This window comes from Pteropus medius, unplaced genomic scaffold (assembly GCF_902729225.1).
Source record: "Pteropus medius unplaced genomic scaffold, Ma_sr-lr_union100, whole genome shotgun sequence".
Classification (NCBI taxonomy): Eukaryota; Metazoa; Chordata; class Mammalia; order Chiroptera; family Pteropodidae; genus Pteropus; species Pteropus medius.
In genome coordinates, this window is record NW_024344240.1 from 21,406,052 (window position 1) to 21,420,041 (window position 13,990).

At 43.9% G+C, this 13,990-nt stretch overlaps 1 pseudogene; it reads right to left on the reverse strand.

Annotated features, from left to right (window-relative positions):
- Positions 1–59: 59 nt before the first annotated feature.
- On the reverse strand, positions 60–178 carry LOC120607464 (uncharacterized; annotated as a pseudogene).
- Between the last annotated feature and the right edge of the window lie 13,812 nt (positions 179–13,990).

Consider the following 13,990-nt stretch of genomic DNA (forward strand, 5'->3'; position numbering starts at 1 on the left):
TTTCTTTCTTTCTTTCTTTCTTTCTTTCTTTCTTTCTTTCTTTCTTTCTTTCTTTCTTATGCCTACAGCACCTGGTCTTCCTAGGTAGTCTCCCATCCAAGTACTAACCAGGCCTGACCCTGCTTAGCTTCTGAGATCGGGCGGGATCGGGCTTGTTCAGGGCAGCATGGCAGTAGATTCTCAAACTTTTTATCCACAGAAAACAGCACCAGAATGATTTCTGAGGACTCATTTGTGTCTCTACATGGGTACAGCAGGATTGGGATAAGTAATCACGTGTTAGTACTAATTTGCCAGGCAGGGTGCTGAGTACAAGTCATTAAACCTCACTAAGGTCCATGGAGGTGAACATCACTAGCTCCACTATACAGATGAGAGAACAGGTTCAGAGAACTTAAGTCGCAGGTCCCATAGCTAGTAAGATGTGAATGTAGAGGGTTCCTGGGTTGGTGAGAGGTGAAATGAAGAACCAAATGTGAGCCGATGTGAGCCAATGTGATCTATGAGGCTCTAAGGACCACTACACACTTGTCACAGCTCTTTCACAGCCAGTGGTCACACCCCGCTTTGTGAGTTCTGCTCTCCTGGTTGTAGAAGACTGTCTGACAAGAGCCTTGTAGAAGACTGGCTCCTTTGCGGTAGTTCAGCAAAAGACTCTGTCCCATAGTGATCTTTTGTGTGGGATGGTGACCCAGTTGGATCCTTTCCCTTGGAAAGTGTGAGTCCAGGAAGTGAGAAGTGAGTAGCTATGAGCTATGTTCTGAGCAATGATGAGCTATGTTGTAGATTGCCAGAAGACCTGATCTGCAAAAGACCGTGCCCCAGAGGAACCTCTCAGCACAGTGGCTTAGTTTCTTCCAGGGATTCTTCAGAGTTCACAGAACCCAAGGCTCCCCACGTTCTTCAGCCTTCCAGGAGCACTCTTTGCTTTTGCCTTCCAGTCATACTGGATAGTGTTCCCTATTCTCTAAGGCTGTAGGAAGTCCCATTGTTGCTGAGACGCATCAAGGAATGCATACACATTCCAGACACCTACCACGTTGATCTCTTGATACCCCAGCCAGCTGCCTTACGCTTCTCAGCTCATGCCTTGCTGTGAGAAAAAGAGGAGAGAGGAATCGAAGACATGTACCAGGGAGTGATCATAATAATTGGCCATGGAACTTAAGGTTGGTAAGAAGGTAAGATAAATGGGTGGGAGAATCTGATGGTGTCCAGGATTATCGGAATTGAGGTTTTAGAGAGAGCAAACTAAAAAGACAGGAGGTAAAATTAAAGAGTGCAATGCAAGAAATGGAGATTACGGTGGAATTGAAATTATTGGTAATACCTGGGTCTAATTTATGAGCATGGGAGTAAGTGACTAGGGTATGGCAGATGACAAAATCATTAGAAAGAAGTGTTCAAGGAACTGTGTGTACTGCATACCAAAATCTCCAAGAGTGAAGAGGTAGGAGTAAGGACTGGAGAAAGTGACAGTGAGCTATGAGCTAAAACCATGACGAAAAAATGATGGAACGTGACCCATTCCAACTAGTAGGCGTTAGTACATGTTCCTGGGACAATCGTTTCTTTTCTGAATTCTGATATAAAGATAGATTGTTAGAAAGGGCATAAATTTGCTATGAGTTTAACTCCTGGGTGACAATCTTTAATTGTTCATACTGATACACCTCCCCGCAGCAAGATTTTTTGTTGGTGGTGATGGTTTTATTTTGTTTTGTTTTGTTTTACTATTGTAGGAAGAAAGAAGAGGTAAGGTTCCTGATTAAAAGTTGTAATTATTCCTGCCCCTGCTTTGGAATATATCTGAATTTAATATATCCTATAATAGACAAAAATACCCAATTTCTAACATGCACCTTTGTTCTTAAAATACATGTCTGATAAGAGCCTTGAGTAAGACAGCTTCTTCTGATGCCAAAGTTTTGTTTAGCGCCTTCTTTGGTGCTCCAGAGTGTTTATACCTGGGACCATAGTAAGATGCAAGATGTGTGACAGGTACACCTTTCTTTTGTAAAGTGGGAGAAGGGAGATTGTGAAAGGAGATCCAGGCAGATCCAGATGGCAATGAGCACCATGGAAGCTGTGGGTCAGGAAACCGATTCCTTTAAATAGTTCAGGCCCACATACCTCTTGGGGAGTCTTGCCATACCCCAGTTAGAATACCACTGGTCTATTTCACACTGGTCCTCTGGGTTTCAGTTTTCATATCTATGAAATTAAGAGGTATAATCTAGTGGTCCCTAAATTATATTCTAGCTTTATATATTTAATTCCAACCACTAAGCCAGGCTACTGGATAGCCTGCACATTTTGAGGCCACCCCTGTCTGCTAGAGAAACATTAAATAGTTTGGGCAATTCCCAAGTAAGCTTGACCCCAGTTGCCGCCCCCACCCCCACTCCCATGCAGTTCTGCCACCCCTCCTAGCTGAATAATCTTGGGCAAGTTTACTCAACCTCTGGAAGGTAACAATGTGCATTCAATAGCAATCCTGCTGCACAGACTAATTACAGTATAAAAAACCCTGAATTCTCAAAGGAGGTGGTTTTTAGAGGATGGGATTATAGGAATTATGTCTTTTATTTCTGTGGTGTTTGAGTTTTTGCCATGAGGAAATATAGTGCTTGTGTATACATGCTAATATGTGCAGTAGCATGTATATTTATTTTCATATTTTTAAATGTTACATTTTCTGTGTTTTTGACCTGAATGGTACCAACTCAGTGTTGAAATAGCATAATATGCAGCTTAGAAATTTTGGCTATTATGTGTACCTGATGAACTTTTTAAATGGAAGAATTGGTTCTTAGTTAGTAAATGGAGTCAAACATGTATAAAGGGAGGTAGGTAGAGTTGATAAGGAGGCTGGATGTCACCCTGCTTAAAGCGGGTATCTCCACCACACCCCTGCCTCTGACCTCTGCGTGGGCAGAGGTAGAGAGAACTTTGTTCCTCCTCTCTACCTCTGCCCACACAGGGTGTGTGGGGTAGTGGAGGTACAGCATTTGGCGACATCAGGGTTTGGGCCTGGAAAGGAGAGACAGGAGCCAGGCCTGGAGGACAGGAGTGGCTGAGCTGAACTCAGCACTTGCTGGGGGAAGTGGGTGGCTTGAGTTTTACTTTCAGTTTCATTCAGTCATTTCAGAATGAAACCCATTTAACGGTCAGATCTCTCAGCCAGATTTCTCAGTAAACCTGTGCTCCATCCCAGCCCAGGTTGTTCAACTTGAGCTGGAGGGTGGGCTGGAGCAGGTGAGCAGCAGGAGTAAGGCTTCCTGCAGGGCGTTGCCTGGACTTGGAGAAGTTAGTGTCTCTGCACACCAGCAAATTCTCACAGCAAGGGCCCCTGGTACTGATGACAGGTCATTCTACCTCTTTACTCCACAAATTGGGGTCTAGAAAGGATCTCTAGACCATTATTTAGCACCTAATGTGTATCAGGTTGACACCGTGTCTTCAAAAATGAATAAGACACAACCCTTGTCCCCAGGGAGCTCACAGGATAGAGGGAGAGGAAAAAGGAATGGAACAGTACAGAGTGATGAGAGCCGCCATTCACGGTGGCCCACTCTGTGCCAGATGCTTCACTCATGTTATTTTCAGAATCCTTACCATGACTCAAAGCCAATGCCTCTTAAAAGTTGAGCCATGGACCACTTATCAGAATGCAGATTCTTAGGTCATGCCCATGCCACTGAATCAGAATTTACAAGCGTTGCTTGGGTTTCTTTATTTTTGACAAACATCATGGCTAACTCTAATGTGCTTCAAATACTGAGAACTCCTGCCCTAGAAGGGTAGATATTTTACCTTAGTAGATTTTACCAATAAGAAACCAAAGCTCGAAACAATTAAATTGCTCAGGGCAAGCCAAGGTACAGGTTATAGAAATGTCATTTTTCAATCAATGCTCGTTGATGCCAATTCAAGGCCAACAGGAACCCTCAATTTGGGGTGCTGTGAAGAAGGAAACCTTATTCAGTGCAAACAGCTCAATTGTGATACAGCACAGCTGTGAGGTTGCCCCTCTCCCTCCAGACAGCTCTATTCAGCCCTGCTCTGCTCCCATCCTTTCCTGCCTGTTCCTCCAAGACATCTTCCATGTTTCAGCCCCATGTAGGGAAACACTGTCTTCAGAAGAAAAGGAAAGTGCACTAACCAAGCAAGAGGAGAGCTGACTTATATATGGAGAAATTTCCGCCCATGATCCTTAATTGGTCTGTCCTCATGAAAATGAGAACTCCAAATTCTAATTTGATGGCTCCAAAAAGCACTGTCTTGATTGATCAAAACAGAGCCTCTCTGATTGGTCAGTGAAGATGCTATGAGGATATAGCTTCATGGCTCTGATTGGACAGGGAGAGTCTCAGTGTTATTGGTTAAAATATGATTCCAGGAACTCCTTTAAAAGGGCTGGTTCAGATAGCAGGATTGCAATGCAGGTAAGCAGTTCAGTGCCGGAGGTAGGCATTCTCAGTGCAATCTTCTCCATGAAGCGCCTCTTGAGTAAGAGGCCTGTTTAGAAATGGCTGCTAGGCTTTGCTTTTAAATTTGAGGCCAGTTAGCCACAGGAGCACTTCTTGGTAGCCATCTTTTTTGTTGACAGATTCACACCCAGAGCTAGGATGATCAGTGTCCCACTTCGCCTGGGAAAATTTTGGTTTATGCCTGCTGTCCCCTCTAATTTACAGAAGCCCCTGGATTGGATAATAAATTACATGGCTACCGTGTTAGGATCCCCTAGACATTACTCTGAACCATGCTACTGCCCCTCCATAAATATTAGCTAATGTGGTTATGGGAACACAGAGAAGATGGAAGGGGGATAACTTGGCTGGGGGACAAGGTGGAAGGAGAGTGAGAGGCAAGTCAAGGTAGACATTCGAGCTGTGATACCCATATTCCTGCTCTGCCTTTAGGACAGCATTGTAGACAATGGGTATTCCAAAGAAAGAAATAGATAAGCTCCATCTCCACTGAAAGCTGCAGCCACAGCAGCCATTATAACAACGTCTAACACTTACATAATGCTCACTGTGTGCTTTGTACCATTCTAACCACTTTGCATTTATCACATAGGGGAGCACGGAGACTGAAGAGCAAGCAGAGAGAGGTTAGGCTGGGCAGCAAAAACTTTTGTGCCTGGGAAACTGGGATGGCAATGCACTATTGATCGAGGACTCAGGAGTCCAGACATTCAGCTTAGTCACAAAGCAATTTCTGATGCAGCCTTTGTAAATTGTAATCTTTCTGGAATATGTGGGAAAAGTTGACAATAAGATCTGAGCCTAGTATTTGATGAAAAAGAGCTCATTTTTCCTTTTCCAAGGATCTTTAAGAACAGAGCTTCCTGCACATCTTGACTAGTTTAGATACAGCCCTGCCCGGAAGCAGGAGGATGGAGGAGATGACCTCTGAGGTCTCTTGGAGCCTAAGGAGTCTGCGATCATTACAACCACATGTCAGGACCCGGAGACATTCCTGTTTCCTGTTCCTCCACCTGGGGCCCAGGGCTGCAGGGCCCCTTTGCCTGTGTATTTAGTAGGTCATGCCCTTTTCCCTGGGCCTCTGGCATCCTATTTTGGCATCACTGCCCTCTACTAGCAGACCCCTCAGCTCTTTCTTTTTCTGAATCTCCCTTGCGTTCTACCCATAGAGGGAGCCTGGGTGTGGGACGTGGGTCCTACTTTTTTCTCTCTAACACACACCTGGATTTTCCAAGCCCAGCCTGGATCTTTCCTGGAACCACACTCTTTCAGTGCCATGGAGCAAGATGCCCTCTTCCTAAGAGAGGCAAGACACTCTCCAAACTTGCATTCCCTCTGGGCTCTGTGGCTGAGGCTACGGACAGATGTGCCCAAACTGGCCAGATGTGCTGCCCCAGCCACATGCAGATAAAACTCTGAGTGTGCTTTTTAACCTAGAAAGAAGACCAAGTGAAGGGCATCCCTTGAAGACTCTAGGCCTACTTGTACATTTCTTATTTAGATCATCCTGAATCAGGCAGCTGGAGGGAAGGCGTTGGCCCAGGGCCCAGCCAAACAGAGGTTCCTTGGAGCCAGCTGCTTGGCTGGAGCAAAACTGACAGCTCCATAGATGGAAAGAAAGCCTATTCAGGGGAGAGGGGAGAGAGGGGAGAGAGAGAGAGATGTGGAGGGGAAAGAGAGTAAGAAAAGAGAGGAAAGGAGTGTGGAGAGGAGAGGTTAAAGACGAGGAGAGAGAAGGAAGTGGGAGAAGAGAGTAGAATGTGGCAGAACAGAAGAAAGGAGAGTATGTTGCTACCACATCAGCTTGTGGAAGCAAAGCAATTTTAGGGTAGAGGTTTGATCTTGGGCGTAGAGGCAATTGAAGGGTTGGGGGGCAGAGATGGAGTGGGGAGGAAGAGAGCTGTGAACTATGCTTAGGTATATTTGACTCTTGGTAGAATCTCAATACTTCCCAAACTTAGCTTTTGGGGAGACTAGATAGTTTCTATGGGGCGGGGAGGGAGGGTCGGGGGTTGAGAGAAGAGAAAAGTATTAAAATAACTCACAGGTGCAGTTCATTCAATTGAGCTCACACTTTTTTAGATACCTACATTCTATATGTCAAGCTCCCTGCTAGGCACTGGACACAAGAGGGATGAATGAGATGCAGTCTCTGGCAACTCTCTGGGGGAGGCCTGTGGAGTGTTCAATAGGCAGGCGTGAGTGCATATGTGTGTTGGACTGAGGGTGCTGAGATTCCTTCCAGAAGGAGAGGGAAATACGCTGTGTTGTATCATATTTATGTGTGAGCTAGGGAATCTGAGAGCTGGGAAGACACTTGGAAAGTCAGCTTGTAGGATGACCCCTAAAACTGCCCAAGACAAAGAATTCTTTATTCTATGCTATGAGGTCCCTAGAAGAGCAGTACTGTCGCCCATCCTAGGGATAGGATAGGAGAGCAGATGCTGGCTCTGCGGGCCAGAGGGAACCTCAAATCATATTAAATTAAACAAAGTTTTTTTCCATTTTGTGGAGTTGTTTCTTTCTTCTTTTAGGTGTTTTGCTTGATTTTGGTTTTGCCTTTAGGATATCTCAGAGCCTTCAATATATAAATTTCCAAGACTTAGACAGTATAAACTTTTTGAGGCTGCAGTATATCCAGTGTTACTTTGAGTTCTGTTTCAGCAGTGTTAAGAACTTTCCTACATTGAAGTGAGAAAGAAAGGCTATGGATGGGGGTGTTGATCGTCAGGCTTCTCCTGGGAGGTCTGGGCCTCTGGTCTGCCATTCCACCTGTCCCCAAAAGCTCTTTGAAAACCTTTCAACTGGATTAAAGATTTGATTAACTTGCCTTTGTTCTCAGTGATTTGACCTTGGGTGAACTGCTCCAATTCTTTATGGCCCTTCCATTTCCCCCTCATTGAACTGGGATAATGGGCCTCAATTCATTCCTGTATCCAGGGGCTATCAGTCCCCAAATCACTTCTGTGTTGTATTATTAGCATCTACTTCCCTGAATTGTTCTGTATTATTTCCGCTATAGGTTCTGACTCCCCAGCTATGTTGAAAGCACCTTGAAGGCAGAGATCCTTCTTCTGATAGTGGTTCTAGGTTCCCCCAACAGTGCAACAAGATGGAATAGCATGAGTCCTTAAGTCAGGGGACCGGATTTGCTTTCACACTCTGCTGCTTGCTCCCAGAGGCTCATTTCCTTCTTCTATTAAAAAATGGGTTAACTAAGCTGAGGGAAAGTGATTTATATACTAAGTTTCCATAGACTCCTAATTACTTTTATTAATCATTTGTCCAGCTCATGCTGTGTTCCAGGCACCGTGCAAGATGATGAGAATCAGCGATGAGCCTTTGGTTCATCCATCTCATCTCATTCAGGCTGTATGTTGATAAGTGTGATAATTGTGGAAAATCGGGCTTATAATGCTTAAGAAAACCTCAGCAATCCCGAAAAGAAAAATCAACATATTAAAATGGAGGACCAATGGGTGAAATTTCATGAGCTCTGGTCCCCAAACCATCCTTTCCTCTTCTGGGGGCAGCCATAATCCATAATATAGAGCAAGCACATGGGACACGTTACTTTTTATTCTAAAAGGAGAACTTAGAAAGTACTTTTGCACTCAGGTAAACTGGAAGTTATGGATGTTGGGGGGAAGGGGAGGAAAGGGAAGGAGGGGCAAGCAGGATGAATGGAGGTGGGAGAGGCTGGCGGCAGAGCAGACACACCCCCAACGCAGCCCTCCTAGGAAACAAGAGAAGGTTGTGAAGCTGCGCGCCCCTCATGGCTCCATCCTGGCCCCCTTAAGGACCACCCTGGGAAGTCCTCTAGAAAACCCATCCATCATGGACAACAGACTGCTTTCCCCCCCACCCCACCCCCGCCCCTCCCGGTTCAATATCCATAGCACAAAAATGTGCTTCACTAATGGAAACCTTGTGCTGGCTGGCCTCTCTGAGGACTGCGGCAGTGAGCGGCAGAAGAGGAAGCGAGTGTATGGGAAAGAACACTCGAAAACAGGCCAGGGCTCCCACGTCTGTGAACACACGTACACATTCGTATATGTGTGGACGCATGGGGAGGGACGGGGAAGTCTTGCTTGTATTGAATACTGTGACAGTGACAGCAAAGAGGTAAAGCCCATGAAGGCCTTGTTCTCCAGTCCCCCAAATCAAGAAGGGATTGTCACAGTCCTCCTCTGTGTTTCTCAGTGATTCAGAGGCTGCTTAGTATGTCTGGCTGGGGTTTTCACTGGCTCTTTCATACCCTGTTGGAGGATGAAAAAAGAAAGAAAAAGATCAAATTTCAGTTCCCCTCAATTGCCCCGAGTTTGTGCAACCAACTGTCATTGTGAGACTGTCATTGTGAGACTGTCTCTGTCCTCAAGGGGGCCTGCACGTGGCTCAGGGTCTGTATGTAGCCCAGAGCAAATAGCAGCCCCTTTTTCCTATGGTGAAGGACAGCCCACCCATCAAAAGTCCCCCTTCTACCACTCTAACCCCTGGTTTAACTCATGAGGAGTCCTAAGGAAGAGACGATCAATAAATGCTTTTATGGGTGTGAATAAAAACCAAGTGTAGGTATGGAATAAACCCTGACCCAGGTTTTAGGAGACCTGATTTCTAGTCCTGGATCAGTTACTGGCTGTGTGACCTTAGTCAGATCGAACTTCTCTGATCCTTATAGTGATCTACTGAAAACTGAACAGGGCAGACGACAGTCTCTGAGGCTCTCCATTTCTAGCCTTCGATGGGAATCTCATCCAATGGTGGTTATCTGCTTGAATGAAGAGTTGCAGAGGCATGGATAATACAAAACAGTGGTGAGCTGCTTTTAATTTTTTTCCATTTTACTTTCTATTTGCCTCTGGAATGCAACTGGAGCATACATTCAGACACAAACTTCCTCTTCTACCCCACCCCCTCTCTTTGCTCCTCTGTTTAGCCCTCCTGGCCAAGGGTGGGGGTGGAAGAATGTAAAGCTGGCTGGGGCGGGGTGTGGTGTGTGGGGGGTGGGCGGATGTAGAAGAGGAAGCTTTCTGGTTGGGGGAGGAGTGCTTCAGGCACTGGAGAATTGATCAGCTATAAAGTCATTCTAATCCCTTCCCTTATCCAAAAAGGTAGAAGATTGTGAATAGAACATTCCTCACATGAAATACCGTATATACTTGCCTATGAGAAGCCCCAGGAAAACAGTGGAGTGAGTTTAAATGATGGGTCGCAAGGAAAATAATCAGAGTCCTCGTTCTCTCTCTTGTCAATTACATACTTTGGTCCTAGCTTCCAGCCAAGATGGGGGCCCATGCAAAACTGAGATTATTAGGGCACTAGTCATGCTTATGGGAGTGGAGACTGGAAAGGGAGACAGGACCTTAATGGGGAAATAAATGTGCTGTTGTGCCATTTTTACTTTTTCATGGCTTGCCAAATAGGACACATTTCTTTTGCAGCAGCATCTTCTATGTGAGCATATACGGTAACTGGTAACTGAGGCATTCCAGAGTCCAGCTGCTAGCCAATCAGGAGTTGGGGCCTTTCTGCATTTTTTCTTTAAGAAAAAAGTTTTGGGTCCTCTAAGGAGCTGCAAATCAACTGCAGTCTACAGAGCTGTCATCCCTTCCCCCAGTCTTCCACCCGCTGTCTTACAGATGGGTGGGTGTGTATGTATGTTAAATTAAACTTGGTCCCCATTCTGGGGAGAACCTCGTGGAAACACATAGTCCCAGGTGATGGGAATATAGGTGTTAAGGAGAAAAGAGAGAAGCTGGCCCAGGTGGAGGTAGCTAGCCAGCTGGAGACATTGTTAGGGGTGAGGGCAGTTTGGAGGGGGAACGAAGAGAGAATTCTAAAAATGTGTGCATCTATAGATGTGTGTGTGTGTGCATTTCACCCACTGATGGTCTCCCTACTGGAATGAGCAAGTGGAAGGGTGGTGGGAAGTACAAGTAGCTTGATTCAGGAAGAGAAAGGCAGCAGCTGTTTCCCCAAGAGAAGGTGTACAGGAGCAGCTGCAGGCTGGGAAGGACCCAACGACGGCGGAGTTGCCAGCTGCAGAGAGAAACAAGGAGAGGCAGACTGGGTGCTACAGTGTAACTGGGCTGTGGAGGTCAAGCTCAGAGCTGGCCAGCTTCAGATTTCCCTCTTGAATTTGAGTCCTAACTCTCCTATCCTGTCCTTCTTAGGCTTGACCCAGTTCTGCAGTTCTGCCTGGGCTCTGTGGTCATGACCTCTGCTCAACTTCTAGGCCTGGTTCTCTTTTCTCCCTCCGAGACTTCTAATGCCAGTGTCCTGCCACTTCCCGTTGTCCTCCTATTTCTTCTTTACTTAGTTCTTCTTTTATTCAAAGCTGGATAGGCCCAAAAGGCAATGGGACAATTGACTGACCTGCAGCCTGGACACAGGGCATCAACCCTCTGTGTACATTTCTTATCAATTGAAATACTTAGCTCCCTTAAGTCTTCCCTTAATACTCCCTTTAAATGGTGGATTCTTATCCAGATGAGGAAATTGAGATTATGAGAGGTAAAATAAAGAGCTCCCAACTGAAACACTGGCCAAACATTCACAAAGCACTCTGGGATCTGGGACTGTGAAGATAAGAACGCTTGTACCCTAATCTAAACTACAGCCTAGACTCATGGCCTGAATGTGGGCCTCTGACCAGCAGCAGCAGCAGCAGCAGCAGCAGCAGCATTACTTAGGAACTTCTTAAAAATGCAAATTCTCAGGTCCCACCCCAGATCTACTGAATCAACAACTCTGGGAGCCTACTCAGAGATGTGTGTCCTCATCTCCCACTGGGAGATCCTGACGCCCACTAACATTTTGATAAGCACTATCCTGGACAATGGTCTCGCTAGATCATCCCTTCCTCAGGACGGAGTCTGGGCCCCAGAAACACTCGAGGTCAATTTTTCAGCTCCAAGTTTCCTCTTTCAATGATTTTACCACAGAAGGAAGTTGAGTATTTATCCACAGCAGGCCTGGGTGTAACTCCCATTTTTAGATCCAGTGGCCTCAACCCTTTTGACCTTTTGCCTGGCCTTTTGAGAATGAGGATGGTCAGCTACAGCTCATTTTACTCCCTGTTTTTAATTTCCCCTAATGATTTTAAGCTTTTCCTTTGACAAAAGTTTTCAGAGGTATTTCAGAAGTAGAGGTTTTAAGGATTTCAAGTCTAGGAAGGCATATCACATGAAAGCGAGTTTCTATACAACAGAACAATGTGAAGTAAAGAAGATGAGATTTAGGTTAGGTAATCAGTTTGGTACCATGGAGATACTGATCTGGATTTTTGAGGGGACAAGGATAGTCTCAGTTTTAAACAAATCACTCTAAAGTTCACACAGGTGAAGTTGTACGTATGAGAGAAGGTTAAATTTTTTTAAAAATTTGATTATTAGGAAAGTGATTACTATATGGTTGGAAGACAATTAATGCATTATGGAGGGAATATATATTTAAGAACTAGGAAAGATGTACCAGGGAGGTCCTGTCTGGTCCAACAACTTGTGTGAAGTGGAAGGACACACAGTTTGGTGATAGGCCTTTTTGAACAAATAGCCTAAGTATAGAGCTGGAGGTTTAGGCAAATTGGATGTTTTAATTCTGATTCTTCTCACTAATAATATGATGTAAGCAAGTCCCTTAATTTTCCTGTTATTTAATTTCTCATTTTTAACATAGTGGTAAAACACCTTTCCTAGGGCTTCCATTTTGTTTTCTTTAGATTTACTTTTTTTTTTTTTTACTTTTCATTTTGAAATTGTTAGAAGATAATTTTCCATTAATCTCTCATGTTTCTGCACATTTTGGGAAAAGAGGCATGGGTAGCCTTTTGTTCTGGACTATCTTTTTAAGAATGTTTGTATAAGAACAGGCTTGGATTATGCCGAGAATGTCTACCTTTGAAAAAGAGGGGTTTTTTGTTCTATGATGTAATAAAAATAATGTTTCTGTCCAGGGCAAAGTTTGGGTAGGTTTGCTTATAGTCTCTTAGAAGAGATTGAGGTCTCTTAAGCCATATGATATGAACTCACTGCCTGTGCAGCATTTATCTGGCATACCTGCGTCAGCCCTGAGACTTGGGGGCACATGTGGAGCCAGTGTGACCATGAAGCTCATGCTACTTGGTGTGCCATGAGTAATAAAGTCCTTTGTCTCTGACCCAGGAGTATCACGTTTTCTGAAGCATCAATAAAACTATAGTAGGTTAAGATATTAGCTTACGAGCAGGGTAAAATCTTAGCTCCTTCACAGTTCTTGACAAAATATAATACAATGAATCATATTTACAGACTTGCAAAAATAACACAACAAATTCCCATTTACATTTCTAAAGAAATATCAGCTTCCCCATGTGTTAAATAACTACAGCACAATGATTAAGGCCAAGAAATTAACACCATATATGATTGTATATTAACTAATACTATTAATGAATCCACAGATCTTATTTAATTTTATCAGTTTGCTATCAATGCCCCCTTTCTAGATTGAGATCCAATCTTGAATGACACAATACATTTTGGCTCTTCTTTTATCATTTAATCTAGGTTGGTTTTTGGTCTTTCTTTGTCTTTCACAGCCCTGACACTTTGATGAGTATTGGCTAATTTTCTGTAGAAAGACTCTCATTTTGGATTTGACTGATGTTTCCACATATTAATAAGTTTTGGATGAAGAAAACCACAGCAGTGATATTATGCCGTTCTCAGCGCATCATATTAGGAAGTCCATGATGTCAACATATTCTATTAATGGTGATGTTGATTTTGATCATGTGATTAAGGTGATGACTTCAAGGAGTCATCTCTATAAAGTTGTTAATTTTTTTCTTTGTAATGAATAAATATCTTGTGGCGAGTTTCTCTGAGACTATGCAAACACCATGTTTCTCATCATGTTTTTGCCTACTAATTTTGGTGATACTAGTTTGGTGAAACTTTTATCGTTAAACTAGTATCTACTTAGCAGATGGGACAACAAGGGAAGACTTCGGAGACCAGAAATGAGAATAAACTAGAATCCGGAAGAATAAGCAAGTATTAGTACCTGCATTTGTCATACTGGTGATCTAGCATAGCTTTTAACAGACCATGCACTGAAGAAAGAAGACAAAGTCTAGAGATTCAAGGTGAGAGGTCTAAATTGAAGAACCACTCAGAAAGCTGAGACAGTCTTAAAGGCTCACTTTCAGTGGACAAACCAAGAAAAAAACTCACCTCCTAGAAGAAAATAATAGGATGTCTGCCCTGGTACTACATACAAGAGAATAAAGGAAAAAAAATCTCCCTGCTAATCTAATTGCCTATTCATACCTACATGGGTTTTAACCTGACATTAAAATATATTTCAGCTAAAATTTTAATTGGAAGTAGCTTCAGAATGATAGCTCTGCTAAGTACCTGGCAAAAGCCAATAGAAACACTCTATGAAGAAACACACCTTAAAACCTCACCTCAAAGAAATCCCTCCAAAGGATGAGTATAAACTCACAAATAAAA